Source organism: Brassica napus, unplaced genomic scaffold (genome assembly GCF_020379485.1).
Source record: "Brassica napus cultivar Da-Ae unplaced genomic scaffold, Da-Ae ScsIHWf_1292;HRSCAF=1843, whole genome shotgun sequence".
In the NCBI taxonomy this organism is placed as follows: domain Eukaryota; kingdom Viridiplantae; phylum Streptophyta; class Magnoliopsida; order Brassicales; family Brassicaceae; genus Brassica; species Brassica napus.
Genome location: NW_026014707.1, coordinates 1 through 17,071, shown reverse-complemented (window position 1 = coordinate 17,071; position 17,071 = coordinate 1). Strand labels below are relative to the sequence as shown.

At 35.7% G+C, this 17,071-nt stretch overlaps 2 pseudogenes; both read left to right on the top strand.

The window, feature by feature from the left end:
* Positions 1–249: 249 nt before the first annotated feature.
* Positions 250–2,129, top strand: LOC125596779 (annotated as a pseudogene).
* A 501-nt stretch (positions 2,130–2,630) lies between these two features.
* On the top strand, positions 2,631–3,846 carry LOC125596778 (annotated as a pseudogene).
* Positions 3,847–17,071: the final 13,225 nt, after the last annotated feature.

The following is a 17,071-nucleotide window of genomic DNA, read 5'->3' as shown; positions in this document are numbered from 1 at the left end:
AACATGAGAAGCACCGAGAGCCTCTTAGGGATGCTTTTGCAGCTCAACCTCTCACTAATTTCTTCTCAAGAAAACTCTTCCCAAATCCCAACAAATCATACGAAACGAAACCCGCTGAGTGAAAAAGAGTGTTTGTTTCATGATGAAACATGTCATGGTCAATATCTCAATCTGTGAAGAGACAGCGGATCTGATCCTCTTAGACTAGACCAGACAAAACCAAAACCTCTGCACAAAAAGAGTGTTTGATTTCCTAAATATGTTCTTTTTAGCGACTTTCAGATGAAACCGTGAGATTGTCGACGGAGTTTCGCCATGGAAGCAACAGCAAGAATCTTCAATACTTGCGCTCTCAATCGTCGTCTCCTTCTCACCAAGATCAATCCAAACCCATACTCCCTCTCTCTCAAATCCACAAACCACCTCTGTTTTCCCTCTCGCAATGCCGTTCTCCGAGAACCCTCAACCTCCTCCGCCGCTCGCATACGCTGCTGCTCTTCGCTCCCCTCGAATCCCAACCTCTTCAAATCTCTCCTCTCCCTCACGTCGAATCTCCACCTCCAAACTCCGCCGCTCACGCTAACCCGCTCCGATCCGAACCCAGCGACGGCGTCGCCGTCTGGAACAGAGCTCCACGGACCGTGAACGGAGAGGGAAACGCGAATACGTTCGGGGAGAGCGGGAAAGAGACGACGGTGGTTCTCCTCGGGTGGTTGGGAGCGAGAGCGAAACACCTAAGGAGATACGTGGAGTGGTACAACTCCAGGGGAATCAACGCCGTTACTTTCACCGTCGACGTTAGGGATTTGCTCAGGCTTGATCTTGGACGGAGGCTTGAGCGGCGGATAGATGAGTTTGGGAACGAGTTGGTCAAGTGGGTGTCGGAGAAAGAAGAGGGCGGGAGAGAAAGTGCTTGGTGTTCCACAGTTTCAGTAACACTGGTTGGCTTGTGTAGGTTTGATTATCAGTCTCATCTTCTCATTACTGATGAAAATGTTAAGAAAAATAAAAATAAAAATAAAGGTTGAAACTAGTGTTTGGTTACTAATGATGATAATTAAACAATTTTCATCTTCTCATTAATGATGATGATGATGAACTTAGTGTTTGTCTTTTTTTGGGTAAGAATGTGTTGAAACTAGCAAACACTTTTACTCACTAGTGTTGTTCTTTTGGCAGCTATGGTACCTTGCTGGAGAGCTTTGTGGGCAGACAAGAGTTAGTAGAAAAGATTAAGGGTTGTATCATTGATTCAGGAGGAGCAGATCCTCTAGATACCAAGGTTGAACTTTTAAATGTTTCTCCTTATGTTGAAACTTAGCAGTACTGCATTTTCATTGTTTCCCCGCATTGTCTTCTCGCATCCGTTATGACAGTACAGTTTTTATACACATCTTAATCACTGGAGGGACATAGATTTAGCAATGAGTATGTTATTATTAAGATTCGACTATAGATTTCATGGTTTGCTTGCAGATTTGGGCAGCTGGTTTTACTGCTGCTATACTGAAGAAACGTAGCTCCACCATAAACACTGAACCAAACAGTCCTGGAAAAGAAGATGAGCAAAAGAAAGAACCTCTAGGAATCGAAAGCATGATGCTATCATCTCTAGAGAAACTATTCCCCATTGTCTTAAACATCCCAGAGGTCAACATGTAAGCTTTATGTGCACCCATCTGTTTCTTTTTTTGACTTGGTACTGGTTAGTCATTGGTCGTGAGTGTTGCAGGAGGCTAACGAGGATCACCCAGAGACTCTATGAGAACCACCCTCCATGCCCTCAGCTTTATCTTTACAGCTCTGGTGACAAAGTTGTTCCTTCGCATTCCGTAGAGATCCGGATCAAAGAACAGCAGAAGATTGGGAGAAAGGTACAGTCTTTCAATTTCAAGTCGTCTCCTCATGTTGATCACTACCGGAACTTTCCAGACTTGTACTCCTCGCAGCTTCACAACTTCTTGCAAGAGTGCTTCAAGCCAACAAAGCAGCAGCAGCAGCAAGCTCTCTGATTTGGAAACATAGATGTTTTTGTAGCCTGGTTCATTTCTTTTGTTCTGGCTGAATGAATGATCGTGAAAGCTGCAGATACGGTGAAGCGTTACGAAATATACAAGTGATTTTGTTTTCTTCGGTCTAAAATTAAATGAAATAGAATTTTTACACAAAAAAAAAAAAAGAAGCTATACCAATTCTAACCTAACTACATCAAAAAAGCTGTTAATGTCAAACCGAACAAATAACACGTCTCTTTTTTTTATTATCGAATTGAATCCAATTCATAACAAAATTTGAACCGAAAACCAAAAATTTGGTTTGGTTTGTTCGGTTCATAAGTGATTGGATCGGCTATAAATGGTCTCGAACCGGGAAAAAATGAGATACGAACGAAATTTCAAAGGTCTTCTTTCTCCGGCGGATTCGTCGTAATCGAAAATGGCAGCAGCAGAGGATTCAGAGGTCTCTACGGACGTTTCGGCGTTCTTTCGGCGCTGTCTTCTAGGCGGTACTTTTGATCGATTGCACGATGGGCATCGCCTTTCCTCAAGGTTAATTGTTTTTTTTTCTCTCTCTCTCTCTCTCTGCGATTTCTGCGTATGTATGAGTTTTTTTGAGAATCGAATCGAAATTTATCGAATCAGGCGGCGGCGGAACTGGCCAGGGAACGATTAGTTGTTGGAGTATGTGATGGCCCTATGTTGACGAACAAGCAAGTAAGTCACACAGAGAGAAGCTAGTCTCTGTTTCACCCAGAGTGTTTCCGGTTAGATGTCTGCTCTATTTCTATCAATAAAGGAGTTAACTAGTGAACAAATTGGTGTGGTGAGCTCTTATGGCACACTCTCTGTTGTGTGTACAGTTCTCTGAGATGATACAACCAATTGAAGAAAGGATGCGTAATGTGGAGAACTATGTCAAGGTAATTGCACCCACCATACCATAGGATGAAATTTTCTCTCGTTAGCTACTTGAATAGTCTTCTTACTACAATGTGAATTGTGAACTAACTAATGTGACAAAAGATATGAGTTAAAGAGTTACTCTTATTTACTTGTCTACATGGTCTTGTATGTAGTCTATCAAACCTGGGCTGGTTGTGCAAACCGAGCCCATTACTGATCCATATGGACCTTCTATTGTCGATTAAACTTTGGAAGCTATTGTAGTCAGGTTTAGCCTTGTGTCTATTAATCTCTTTTTTTTCACATGTTCCTTTCTGTTCACATCCGTGGCTTTAACTAATCATAACCTGCAGCAAAGAGACGTTACCTGGTGGTTTGTCAGTTAACAGAAAGAGAGCAGAGAGGGGTCTTTCTCAACTCAAGGTTCATCTTTCTTTATTCACCTAGCCTTAACCTTGTGGTGAATTTGAAAGATTCAATCGTCAAACGTCAAACCCTATCATTTTCTTCCTTGTAGATTGAGATTGTTGAAATAGTTTCTGATGGATCAAGTGGGGATAAGATAAGTTCGACTACTTTGAGGAAGTTAGAGGCTGAGACACAAAAGCAACATGCTGAACAAGAAGCATCATGAACTTGGAACATGTAAAGATCAACTTTGTTTGTAGCTTTTGAATATGTTTGTTTTTATATTGACTGAAAATGTTCAATGAAAAAGGTAAACGCTTTGTATACATTTGGCAGACACGGCAGCGTATTGAAAACAAAATTCTGAAAGCTTCCATAAACTTCTGATTCCAGTTCTGATTCCGAACCACATCCTTACAATAATGTTATTGTGTTGTTGGTTTTATAGTATGATTGTTTGAGCGTTTAGTACTACATTTATAATTTCTTTGTGTATTGTGTGGGTATTGATCATGGCAAGATGATTCTTCATTCTGATTTGCATTGTTTCCAGTATGTTCAATCCTGTTAAATGAAGATGTTGAAATGTTCATGTCCAAGTAAAGTATTAGTTAAAATTAATTTAAGTTTCTCTAAAAATATAGCCGGATGCCATAATATGTTATTACACTGTTATTTTTCAGGTATATGTTAAAAGATCATAATGAATCACGCTCTCTTTCAATGTGTCATTATCAATCTTTTTGAATCTAGGAATGAACTTCTGCTATATTAATCAAAACAGAAATTTTGGATGTTATACTGTTTAAAACTCACTTTTTTTTTTAATTTATATTTACGTATAAACATCCTAATATGTAATTACAAAATGCTTATGCTTTTATTTTGTTGAGATTAGGTTAACTATCCCCTATATATTATTTGTGAAACATTACAACTTCTTTTTGTAATTACGTGTCATCACTAAGATGATTCTTAGAATTATTAGAGAAATATGTTGGTCCATCTAATTATAATAAGCTTTTTATTAACTAACCATAAATTTATTATTAATGTCATTTATTATTTCCTTAAATAAAGATTACGGAATTGCCTAATGTGGCTAAAGTATATATGACAATTAATGATTTTGAATAAAGATCTGATAAAAAAAATGTATCTTCTATTAAATTTGTTTAATTTTAAACTATTAAAATAATTTAAAAAAATCACAATAACCATATTATAAAAATTTAGATTTTTCTGTATATGTTATATTTTGAATTTTAAAAAAACGACTATAAATTACTAAAACTGTTAAAAGTCTCACATTCAAATTTTGCGATCCATGGTTTAAAATTTTTGTTATGACAAATACAAATGATTACAAAATCATATAAATAAAAGTCTAATTTAATTAATCATTAAGATTTAAAATTATATGTATATATATTTATTATTCTTAAACTATAAACCATATTGAATAAATAAATATTTTAATTTCAAAATTTTTTTTGAATAATTTTTTTTGATAAAAGTTTTGAACTAACATTGATAAATTTTTTTAAATTATAAATTACTAAAATTATTAATCCTACAATGAAAATTTTGTTATCAATAATTTAAAGTTTTTGCTATTAAAGATACACATGATCAAAAAAACATATGAGTAGAAAGCATCATTTAATAGACTTTAATATTAAAATATACTATGTATGTTAATATCATTTAAATTTAATTACATATCCTATCAAATTTTTAAAAAAAAATGTTTGGATTAATAAAATTGATTTATACGTTTGCACCAATTTAATTATATATGTAATAGTTACTGACTTTTAATTATTCAATATATATTTATTATTTCATAATATGTAAGAACATAATACATAAATAATAATTTATATATATAATTTTTATCCTGCACAAGCCGCGGGTCTTAATCTAGTTAAACTATATAAGCCATTAGTGTGCTTGGGTGGAAGCATATATTCCCTCTGAAAACCTATACCCTCTGAAAACCTAAACGTAACATTTGCGTAATTATTATGGTACATGTTATCAAGATTACCTTGATATTTTTGTTTCCAACATATTCTTACATGCAATTGTTCCATTCAGTAAAAATGAAAACTTTAGTAATATCAAAATAATAATTTAATATTATACGTTATTACATATTTATTCAGTTCAACTACATATATGTTTATTATGAAAACAATTTAGATACGCATTCTCTTCTCTACACAAAATGACCACTTATACATCTTTATCAAATTTGGACGTTTCTCAAGAAAATTCTCAGTGTATTTATGTCAAGCTACTTAGAAAATATAAAATCAAATTATCATCTCTTGGGCTGTACAAGATGAAATTGATTTTTGTTGAAGTCAGGTGTTTAAAAAAAAACACTAATCAAATCACTAACACTTTCATTGATGTTATATGGGAAAAAACATAAAGACATCATAATCTTTATTATTATATAAGTTGATGTATAAAAATTTTATATTTATAAATATATTAGTTTATTTTTATTATGTGATATATACAATATAATTTGATGATTATGTGAGTTATTAACCATTTCCATATTTAAATAATTTTGCTAAAAATGTGAATCTTTATAAGGAATTTTACTTTGATAGTGCTATAAAAATTATTAATCATTATCATATTTTAAAATGTTTCTAAAATATGAAATATTTATAAAAGTTGTATATGTCAAAATTAGATTAATCTTGTTTATTTTTAAATTTATGTCATTTTTAATTTTTGAAAAGGAATATACTGATGCCACATAATCAAATTTGAAAAAGAAAATCAGTTTACAAATAATCTCTATAGGAGAAATTTTATATGTCACAACTAAATTGATATCATATTATATTTTTTCAAAGTAATTTCATCTTTTTATTTTTGAGAATGAATGTGGCAACAACACATAAAAAAAAATCGCTTCATAATTAATGTCTAGATGATGTGTACAAAAATTCTAATATACAATTACTATTTAATGAAATTTCAACTATTTCGAAAAGAAAAAAAAATTCCTATCAATTTTTATGATAACGACACCTCAATAGTTTTATTTTTGGACTTTTTAATATTATGTTAGGGATTTCCAGTAAATGATAGTAGAGAAATATAGAAAAATAAAATCTCACAGAAAGCGATAGAACATAAGAAGGTCCACTTTGGTTAAAAATATCTGCGACCGCAATGATGCCCACTCTTTGTGGTTCTCATCCTTCATCCTTCATCCTTCATCCTTCATCCTTTCGATCCTCTCAATTCTCTTAACTACTCTCATTCTTCAAAAACTACCTCTAGTTTTCCTTTTTGTTATGGATAATATCTTGTCACAGATCTTGTCAAAATCAGACAGTTCATATTGATCTAGATCATTGGTGGAAAATTGATATGAGAAAAGAACATGGACCCATTTGTTAGCTTGAAACTACTTTTAGAACATATTATGATATATTCTAGAAATTTGTGTCAGCAATCATAACACCATATATACACTACAGTATATCGTAATGATTTATAGTACGTTGATAAATTAAGTTGGAAATTATCAAGCACACAAATCTAAAGTCGATATTACACTACAAGAAAACAGCGGTATTCTGACGGACATTCCGACGGAAAATGAAATCCTCGGAATATCCCGAGAAATTTCCGAGGATATTCCGAGGAAACACAAAATTTGGTTTCTTCGGAATTTCCTCGGAATATACCGACGGAATTCCGAGGAAATATCAATCCGTCGGAATATTCTTATGGAATACCGAGGAAAAATGTATTCCTCGGAAAAAACCGATGAATTCCGAGGATATATTATAGCCGTTGGAGAGCCGTTGGGGATTTTAAAAATTCCGAGGAAATTCCGACGAACTAGCCGTTGGCGTCGGAATTCCGTCGGAATTTCCTCGGTCTGTCGGCAGGATTTCAACTATAAATACAAGCACCCCTCTTTCTTCATTCACTCCATATCTTCATCCTCCCTCTTACTCTCTTTACACACGAATTTGATTCATAAAAAACATGTCTTCTTCAAATTATTTTCGTTCTTGGATCGATCGACCTCATTTGGATCCGAACACGAGATTGCTTACGGAAGAATACCAACGAGGTATAACCGAATTCATGGGGTTAGTTCACCGACAACCGGAAGCAAAAACAGGTATGTTAAGATGTCCTTGCTCTAATTGTAAAAATAGAAAGGTTATTAAAGAGTCGGATGTTTGGACTCATCTATATTTGAGTGGGTTTACACGAAGTTACAAATTTGGTATCATCATGGGGAAACTGATTATGAACATGGTAGTACTAGCGAACCTCAGCCAGCGGTTAGATTAGAAGAACCAATTAGAACGATGTAGATTATGGTGTAGGTACTGAGCAGATGGTAAATGATCATTTTAGAGGGGAAGATTTACCCAATGCACAAGCTAGGAGATTTTATGATATGTTGGATGCTGGAAAGCAACCATTGTACGAAGGTTGCAGAGATGGTCATTCAGCTTTATCATCTGCTACAAGATTGATGGGCATTAAAACAGATTATAATTTGGCTGAAGACTGTGTGGATGCGATTGCTGATTTTGTAAAAGGTATTCTACCCGAGGATAATGTAGCTCCTGGTTCATACTACGAGGTTCAGAAACTCGTAGCTGGTCTTGGTTTATCGTATCAGGTAATAGATGTATGCAGCGACAACTGCATGATTTATTGGAGGGCGGATGAACAGCGGGTTACATGCAAATTTTGTGGGAAGCCTCGTTATAAAGATACGAGTGGAAGAGTTCCAGTGCCATATAAAAGGATGTGGTATTTGCCTTTGACGGAAAGGTTGCAGAGGTTGTATCTGTCTGAACGCACAGCGCAACCAATGAGATGGCATGCGGAGCACTCAACAGATGGTGAGATCAGACATCCTTCAGATGCAAAAGCGTGGAAGCATTTCCAATCAAAGTATCCCGACTTTGCGTATGAGAGAAGAAATGTCTACCTTGGATTATGTACTGATGGTTTCAGCCCGTTTGGCAAGAGTGGAAGACAGTATTCTCTATGGCCAGTCATTCTTACACCATACAACCTACCCCCAAACTTGTGCTTGCGACGAGAGTTTTTGTTTTCTCTCGATTCTCGTTCCCGGACCAGAGCATCCTAAGAGATCACTTGATGTGTTTCTTCAGCCAGCCACTATATGAGTTGCAACAACTATGGGCTCAAGGTGCTGAAACATACGATGTTTCGTGTAAAGAAAACTTTCAAATGCGGGCAGTACTAATGTGGACAATAAGTGATTTTCCAGCATATGGTATGTTATCTGGATGGACAACGCATGGAAGGCTATCATGTCCATATTGTCAAGATAACACTGATGCTTTCCAACTAAAACACGGAAGGAAAACGTGTTGGTTTGACTGTCACAGGAGATTCCTACCACCTGATCATCCATATCGTAGGAGTAGGAATTTGTTTACGAAGAACAAGAGGGTGTTTGACAGTCCACCTCCGGAAATTTGTGGGAAAGATTTGAAGACACAACTAAGAGATTTTGGTGCAGAAAGGACGCCAGACGTCGGTGGACATGAGCGTTTTCCGGAAGATGTTGTTGGAGACCTACATAACTGGCACAAAAAAAAGTATTTTCTGGGATCTGCCATACTGGGAGGATCATCTGCTAAGGCATAATTTAGATGTCATGCATATTGAGAAGAACTTTTTTGACAATCTCATGAACACGATCCTTAATGTTCAAGGTAAAACAAAGGATAATTTGAAGTCAAGACTGGATTTAGTCGATATATGTGCTCGTTCAGAACTTCATGTTGATGAGAATGGTAGGGCTCCTTTTCCCATATACCGACTTGATGCAGAGGGAAAGATGCGTTCTTTGATTGGATTTCAAACGATGTGGAATTTCCAGACGGTTACGCATCTAATTTGCGTAACTGTATCGACAGAAAGGAAGGAAAGTTTACTGGCTTGAAAAGCCACGATTGCCATGTAATGATGCAGCGCCTCCTTCCGTTTGCCTTCAAGGAACTATTACCACGAAATGTTCATGAAGCAATTGCAGGGATAAGTGGTTTCTTCTTCCGCGATTTATGCACGAGATCAGTGACTCTTGAAGGTATTGAAAATTTGAAGACTAACATAGCCGTGATTCAGTGCAACCTTGAGAAGATATTTCCTCTCTCATTTTTTGATGTTATGGAGCATCTTGTTATTCACCTGGCAAGAAATTGGAACTTGGTGGTCCTGTGCAGTATAGATGGATGTATCTGTATGAGCGGTATATGTTCCATTTGAAGAAGATGGTGAAAATTTTAAGTAGGGTGGAAGGTTCTATAGTCGCACAGATGATCAATAAAGAAACTTCAAACTTTGCCGAGTACTACTTTCCAGCAGAAGTTCAGACCAAAAACAGAAGACCTGCTCGGCATGATGATAGAGGCGAACGTGCAACATATCATGTTACGGTTCCAGACATTTTCACAGACGTTGGACGACTTAGCGGAAAACCAAAGGACCGTCGACTTACTGAGCAGGAGCGCAGTAATTTGCAAACATATTTGTTCACCAACTGCGAAGATGTTCTTCAATATGAGAGGTAAATAAATTAGCTTACAAATTTTTATTTTAACAAGTTGAAATTTAAATCTTAATTAATTACACTATTGTCATCATATGTACAGGATTTTCATGGCGGAAAAGCGGTTCGAATATAGATACGCCACAGAGGACGAACTAGAAGAAATGAAGCAGAGAGAATTTGCTGGATGGATGTTTACTTATGTGAGTGCTTTAAACAAATTAAAATATCATTTATCACATATTTATACTAATTCACATTTATTGATATAACATATATATGTGCTATTAATAGGTGTCTGCTGGTTTGGCCAGAGGTGAAACATTTGACGATTGGATACGCGAGATGGTCGTTGGACAAACTTTGTTGTGAAGTCATATCCGAGATTTTGTACTCGAGGATATGCATTCACAACTCAAAAGAGGAGACGTTCGAGTACGACTTATGATGTTGGCGTTTGTTCTGCATCAGGAGATGATGTATACTACGGACACATACATGAGATTTTAGAAATCAAGTATTTGGGCATGGTTGGATTGCACTGTACTGTTTTCTATTGTGATTGGCACGACAACACTCTAGATCGAGGTGTGAGAACAGATGCATTTGGTGTTACATCAGTAAATTCGAGGCGAAAGCTGCAATATTATGATCCTTTCATTCTTGCTTCTCAGGCCGATCAGGTAATTAAATGTAATTATTCAGAATGATTCATCATCATGTGTATTAATTTATAATTTTACTAATAATTTTTAAAATGTTATAGGTTTTTATATCAAGTACCCCCGGGTATGGAACAGAGATGATCCATGGGTTACTGTTACACCATCGACTTTTTTTTTTTTAATAGAAATACCAAGAGGAAATTCCGAGGGAAAATAGGTTTTCCTCCTTTGATTTTCTCGGATTTTCTCGGAATAGACCTTCTCGGTTTTAGGGATTTGATTATAGAGTCCTTTTCCTCTCGGAATTTCCTCGGAATATTCCGACGGAATTCCGAGGAGATAAGGTTTCCTCGGAATTCCCTCGGAATATTCGAGGAAATTTCGAGGAATTAGGGGTTCCGGGGTTTTTAAATTTAACCGAAACAACGTTTTCCGATTGAATAACACGTATATAACCTGAATTAAGGTCTATTAAATAACCTTAACCAGATTTATGAAGTCAAACTTTTGTTTTATTCCCTAATAATAATCATTTAACATTGTGTTTTTTACCTAACCAATTTAATTCTTTCCTTACCCTTTTTCTCTCTTCTCACTGGTTCTTATTCTAATTCATGATCCCCTATCCCTCTCTTTAGTTATTTGTTAGGTATTTTGTTTTGATTATTTTTTTTTATTCCATTTTGTTACATGATGGTATTCAAAAATTATAGAGTTTTATTGATATTTATTAAAATAATTGGTATTTTTTAAAAACAAAAAATTTATATATACTTTTATTATTTTTAATATTAAGAAATTATATTGTAATTAAACGATTATAAAACATTTTTTTTACAAATATTAATTTATATAAATTTTTTAAAACTATAATTTTACTTCCCTCGCTATGCTATACCACGGTAAGAAGGGGGTGTACTTTCATCTTATATTTTGAATCATTCATATGCGTCATGGTTGTAATGTAAACCCAATCAATGGTATAAGTGAAAGTGATTGTATAAGAATATGAATACGGTTTTTGAAACGATTTGAAACCATAGAACCTTTTTCCTCGGAGATCTTCGTATTCGGAAATACGGATAGTCTGAGGGTAACTTATGGTGAAACCTTTCGGGTTCCGAAATTCTGTTTATATTTTCACCGGGTAAACCAAGCCGCCAAAATTTCGCGAAATTGAATTAATGATTTCCGAAGAAATTCCGACGGAAATATATAATTTTTTCCGAGGAAATTCCGACGGCATTTTCCGTTGGACGCCTCCTTTTATTAGGTCGAACCAGATCTTCCCATTTCTCTTCTTCCTTCTCCTCTCCTTAGCTCTTCTTCTCACCCTCTCTCCGCCGAAGCTTTCCTTCTCTCTCGCGATTTCCGCCCTATCCTCCTCATTTCAGTCACTGATCATGTATGAACCCTATCCCCTCTCTTAGGTTAGATTTGTTAGGTTTTTAAGTAGATTTGATGATTTTGGAATGATATTTATAGATTTTTGTTAGGGTGAATGGTAGGATTGTGTAAAATCGAGTTTGATTATGGTATTCACTTGATTTGGATTTTTTTTTTAAGTTTTTATTAATTTTGTGATTAAAAACTATTATTTGGGATTTTCAAAAAAAAAATATATATCCATATTATATATATATATAATATAAATTTCTATATTTATTAAACATTTTTAATATTATAAAACTATTTTTTGTAATTATTAAACTATTTTTTATTTATTAAAACTATTTTTTGTTTATAAAACTATTTTTATATATTTATTAAACATTTTAATATCTATAAAACTTTTTTTGTGATTAAAAACTATTATTTGGTATTTTTTAAAACAAAAAAAAATATTATATATATAATATAAATTTCTATATTTATTAACATTTTTAATATTATTAAAATTATTTTTTGTAATTATTAAACTATTTTTTATTTATTAAACTATTTTTTGTTTATTAGAACTATTTTTATATATTTATTAAACATTTTGATATCTATAAAAAATTTTTTGTGATTAGAAACTAATTACAGATCTAATGATGATCAGACCCGGCCTCGACAGCGTCGTGGTCATGGTGGTACGGGGAGCCAGTCTCGGGATTCCAGCCATTTTCAGGATTCCGCTTCGCCCCACAGTTCCTACCATACATCTCCCTCTGCTGCACTCCCTCTGCTGCACCCGCTCCTGCTCCTCTCGCTCCCGCTGCTGCACCCGCTGCTGCTCCTCTGGGTCCTCCGGGAGTGATGAGTGTTGCGGAGTTGGTTCGACAGCCCGGTCGTGACCATCTTCCCTATCTCACTCCGTATCCACATGGAGGGGTCAAACATGGTAATTAAACATATTTATTTTTTCATTAAAATTTGATTCATTATTAATAATTTGTTCTTTTTATTAGGTTCAACCGATCCGGGAACGGGATCAGCGCATGGATCAACCGTATGATGTACTCGCCCCTCGACAAGGGACATCCGACTATCAATGACTTCCCTACCGACAAGCAGCATCTGTGGTTTCGTCAGTTTGCGGTAAGTATTCTAATTTTTTACTTATATTTTTAATCTTTAATATAAATTTGCTACTAATTGTGTTTTTTTTTTCAGCAAGAATTCAACTGGAATTCCGATGAGACGCTCTTTATCTATTACCACTTCGTCCATAAAGTTATGGACAACTATGGGAAGCAGATCCACGAGTGGAAGAAGAAGTGGGAAATCAACAAGGTTGTTTTTAATTTATTAAACATTTTTTTAATTTATTAAACTATTTTTTAATTTATTAAAATATTTTCTTTTTTTTATATTAAAGGTCCCAAAGTCGATAAACAACACGGTCTGGACGGAGTTGTGTGCGCATTGGGATAAGGAAGAGACGAAATAAACTTCTTCCACCAACTCCACCAACCGCAGGAGCGACCGTAAAGGGAAGGACGTCTTCAAGCATAACTTGGGTGCTCAATCTATTGCCACTCTGGGGATCGCATGGTAAGTTCAGCCGCCTTTTCTTCAATTATTTAAGTTTTGAAATTTTATTTTTGTGCATTTCTTCTAATTTCTAATGTTTGTTTAATTTATGTTTTTTTCAAGGCGGAAGAAAATGATGGCGAGCCTGTTGATGATCTCGTCCTAATGAAGAAGGCGTATACCAACAAGAAGACCGGCCAGATTGATAACGGTCTTGTGAGGGAAGTGGTCACCCTGGTCCAAACTCAGGTGCAAGACGAAGTGTCTCAGCTTCAAACCGAGGATGACGATTCGACGGCTTCGACCAACTTGTCCCGGTTTCGAATCAACGAAATCGTTGAATCGGTAAGTTCTTTTTTTAAAGTTCAATTCATTTATATCTTGATTTTTATTTTATCATCTTTTATATTATTTAAATTTGGTTATTTTCTATTTCAGTCGGTTCCAAAGAAGAAGGGACGTTTGGTCGGTTTTGGGTCGTCGCAGCCGGTCGGTTCCTCCTTCTTCTGCACCACCGCCCTTTGTTGATCCAGAAGTACTTACGGCTCAGTTGAAGGACAAGGATGATCGCATACCTTTGTTGGAGACCCAGATGGCGGCTCAACAGGCGGGCTATGAGGCACAAAAGAGGCTGAACCAGCAAATGATGGAGATGATGCAGAGGATGTACCCGAACGAGGTGTTCCCGACCGTGCAAGACCCGTAGTTTTTTTTTTTTTCAAAAACTCGGAATGTTTTATTTTTATTTGTACAACTTTGAATATTATCTAATATGTTTTCAATTTAATTTTAATTTTATATTTTCGAATTTAAATTTCAAAAATTTTATTTTTAAATTTTTTTTTTTTTGAAATTCCGAGGAAATGAACCCTTGGAAATTTCCGACGAACATTTCCTCGGAATATACCGAGGGACTCCTTCCTCGTAATATACCGAGGGACTCATTCCTCGGAATTTCCGAGGGCTCTGTTCCTCGGAAATTCCCGATGAAAATTCCGAGAAACATTTCGTCGGAACTTCCGAGGTTTGGACCATCGGAAAGTCCATCGAAATCCCGATGAAGTTCTCCCTCGGTATATTCCGAGGACCTTTCCGACGAACTGGTGGTCCTCGGAGTTTCCTCGGTAATTTCCGAGGGATTTCCGGGGAAAAATGAATTTCCGAGGAGTTATTTCCGAGAACTTGTTTCGTCGGTATGTCGTCGGAATAACGTTATTCTGATCACATACCGACGATTTTTTCCCTCGGTATGCCCCTGTTTTCTATTAGTGTGATGGTAAGCTATAATATTTGAGTATATAATTTGACTTTTGTAATCTATTTAAATGCATGAAGAATTAAGAAAGGTAATGAGAAAACTATATGGTGGTAAGCTATAATATGTAAGTATATAATTTGTCTATCTGTTGCTATTTTTTGTCACAATAGCATACATTATGTGGGTTTGAATTTGAATGGTGATAGAAATATAAACCACTAGAATAACAAAAAAAAAGAAAAAAAAAAAACATACCACTACACTACATGTCATGGTAATCCGTTATCATTTGTAAATCATTGTTTTAAAAATAGTTTAGACGGCGACTAAACATTAGAATTTAAACGAAACAAATTTATAAAACAATTTGTTTAAAAATTGAATTACGCATTCAAAAAAGCAGTCTAGATGTCCACTTAAAGCAATAATCCTTTTAAAACGTCTAATTTGTTATAAATTAATTGGTGAATGTTCATAACCGGCCCGGTCCATAACCGGCCTAAACCTTAGAGAGAGACGGTCCAAACCCTAGAGAAAGAGGCAGCGGCCGCGGCATGGAGAAAGAGGGAAAGTCGGCTAGAGACTTTCCATTCTTCTAGTTTTCCTATTTCATCTATGTTTATGATTTGTAATCTTTCCATTTATGTATTTTCATTTATCTCTCATGTAACCCTTATATAAAGGGATCTCTTATTCATTAATAAAACACAGTAATATTCAGACCTAAAACCTTCGTTTTACAACACGTTATCAGCACGATAGCCTCCAACACCCTGAGCCTAAAACCAAACCCCTAAACCCTAAACAAAAAGAATCTACCTCGGAACTTCAAAGAGGTCGTTCTCCCAAACCGTGAGGACCCAGAAAACAATCAAAATATCAATCGAAGCTCTTTCCAAGACGATCAGTCAGTGCAAACCGTTTGTCGATCTGACCACCGACGCGCCCTCACGCACCGATACAGTGTGCGCCAATTTGCTTTGGAACCCTAATCCGAACCCGACGAACCCTAATCTGTTCTTGCAAGCGTTCCAGCTCGTGTTCATCCGATCAGCCTCAGCCCTGAGGCGTTCCTGATACTAGACGAACTCAGCCTCAGCTCCATCCGTTCTCAGCTTACATCCTGGACAGCTACAGCTCGCGTTCCCGATCAGACGCGTTCCGTCCAGCTCGCGCCTCAGCACGCGTCCATTCTAGCTCGTTCCAGCTCGCGTTCCAGCTTGTTCCAGCTAGCGTCCCGTCCAGATCGAGGTTCTCTTGGTGGTCCGGTTCTACAATCTTCAAACCTAAAGGTAATTCGAATTCTGAAAACATGAATCGAATATGGTTGTTTTGTAAAGATTGAAACCCTAAAATATAATCTCTAAAAGGATGAAAGCCATAGGATAATAGATCGATACCCTATGAGTAAATCGAAGCTCTATAAGTTCAATCCAAACCCTAAAATCGAGATTTGATCCATTGATCAATTAAAATCAGAACATTGAAGGTTTTGAATCTCAAAATTAAACTCCCTTGATCTAAGATCAAATCGAATTCCCAAAACCGTAATTTGAAAAATCGATTTTAATTGTTTGGATTTTAAAATTTTTGTTTGATTGATTGATCACCTAAAACTATGATTAGGATTGTTTAAACTTGAATCTTGAATCTGAAGTAATTGGCTTGTTTAAATCAAAACCCTAATGATCTAGTTTAGATTGTTTAAAAATCAAAATCTGAAACTATATGATTAGGTTAAACTGTTCTAGACATATCATAACTTGTGGCCGTGTGGCCTTGTTGCATTCATACCTAAACCTAATCACATTGATTGATTTCAATTGCACTTAGAATCTCATGTTAGGATGGTATTGAAATTGAAATTGAAATTGAAATTAAGTATGATTGTTCTTTGCTTGGCCGATTAGCTAGCTTGTGTTGAGTACATTGTATAAACTGATATAATGCATCTATGCTAGGATTGCAATTACACAACAAACTATATGCATTGATCCTGAATTGAATCATTAGCCGTGCGGCTTGTTTTCATGTTTTGGCCGTGTGGCTTCCTCATGGCCGTGTGGCTTCTTCTTGGCCGTGAGTCATAAACCTTAGCCATAAGGCTTGCTTGCTTGATTGATTCTATTGATTGTGAGTTAAGTCAGGTAGATTGATTGCATATTGAATCTGAAACCCTAATCTCGAATTTGAATCCCTAAGGGCCTTGAAACCCCTAAATCGCATGATATTGATCCAAATTGAGTTTAGGTTTGATTCTTGTTATTTTTGACTGATCTAATTGATGTCA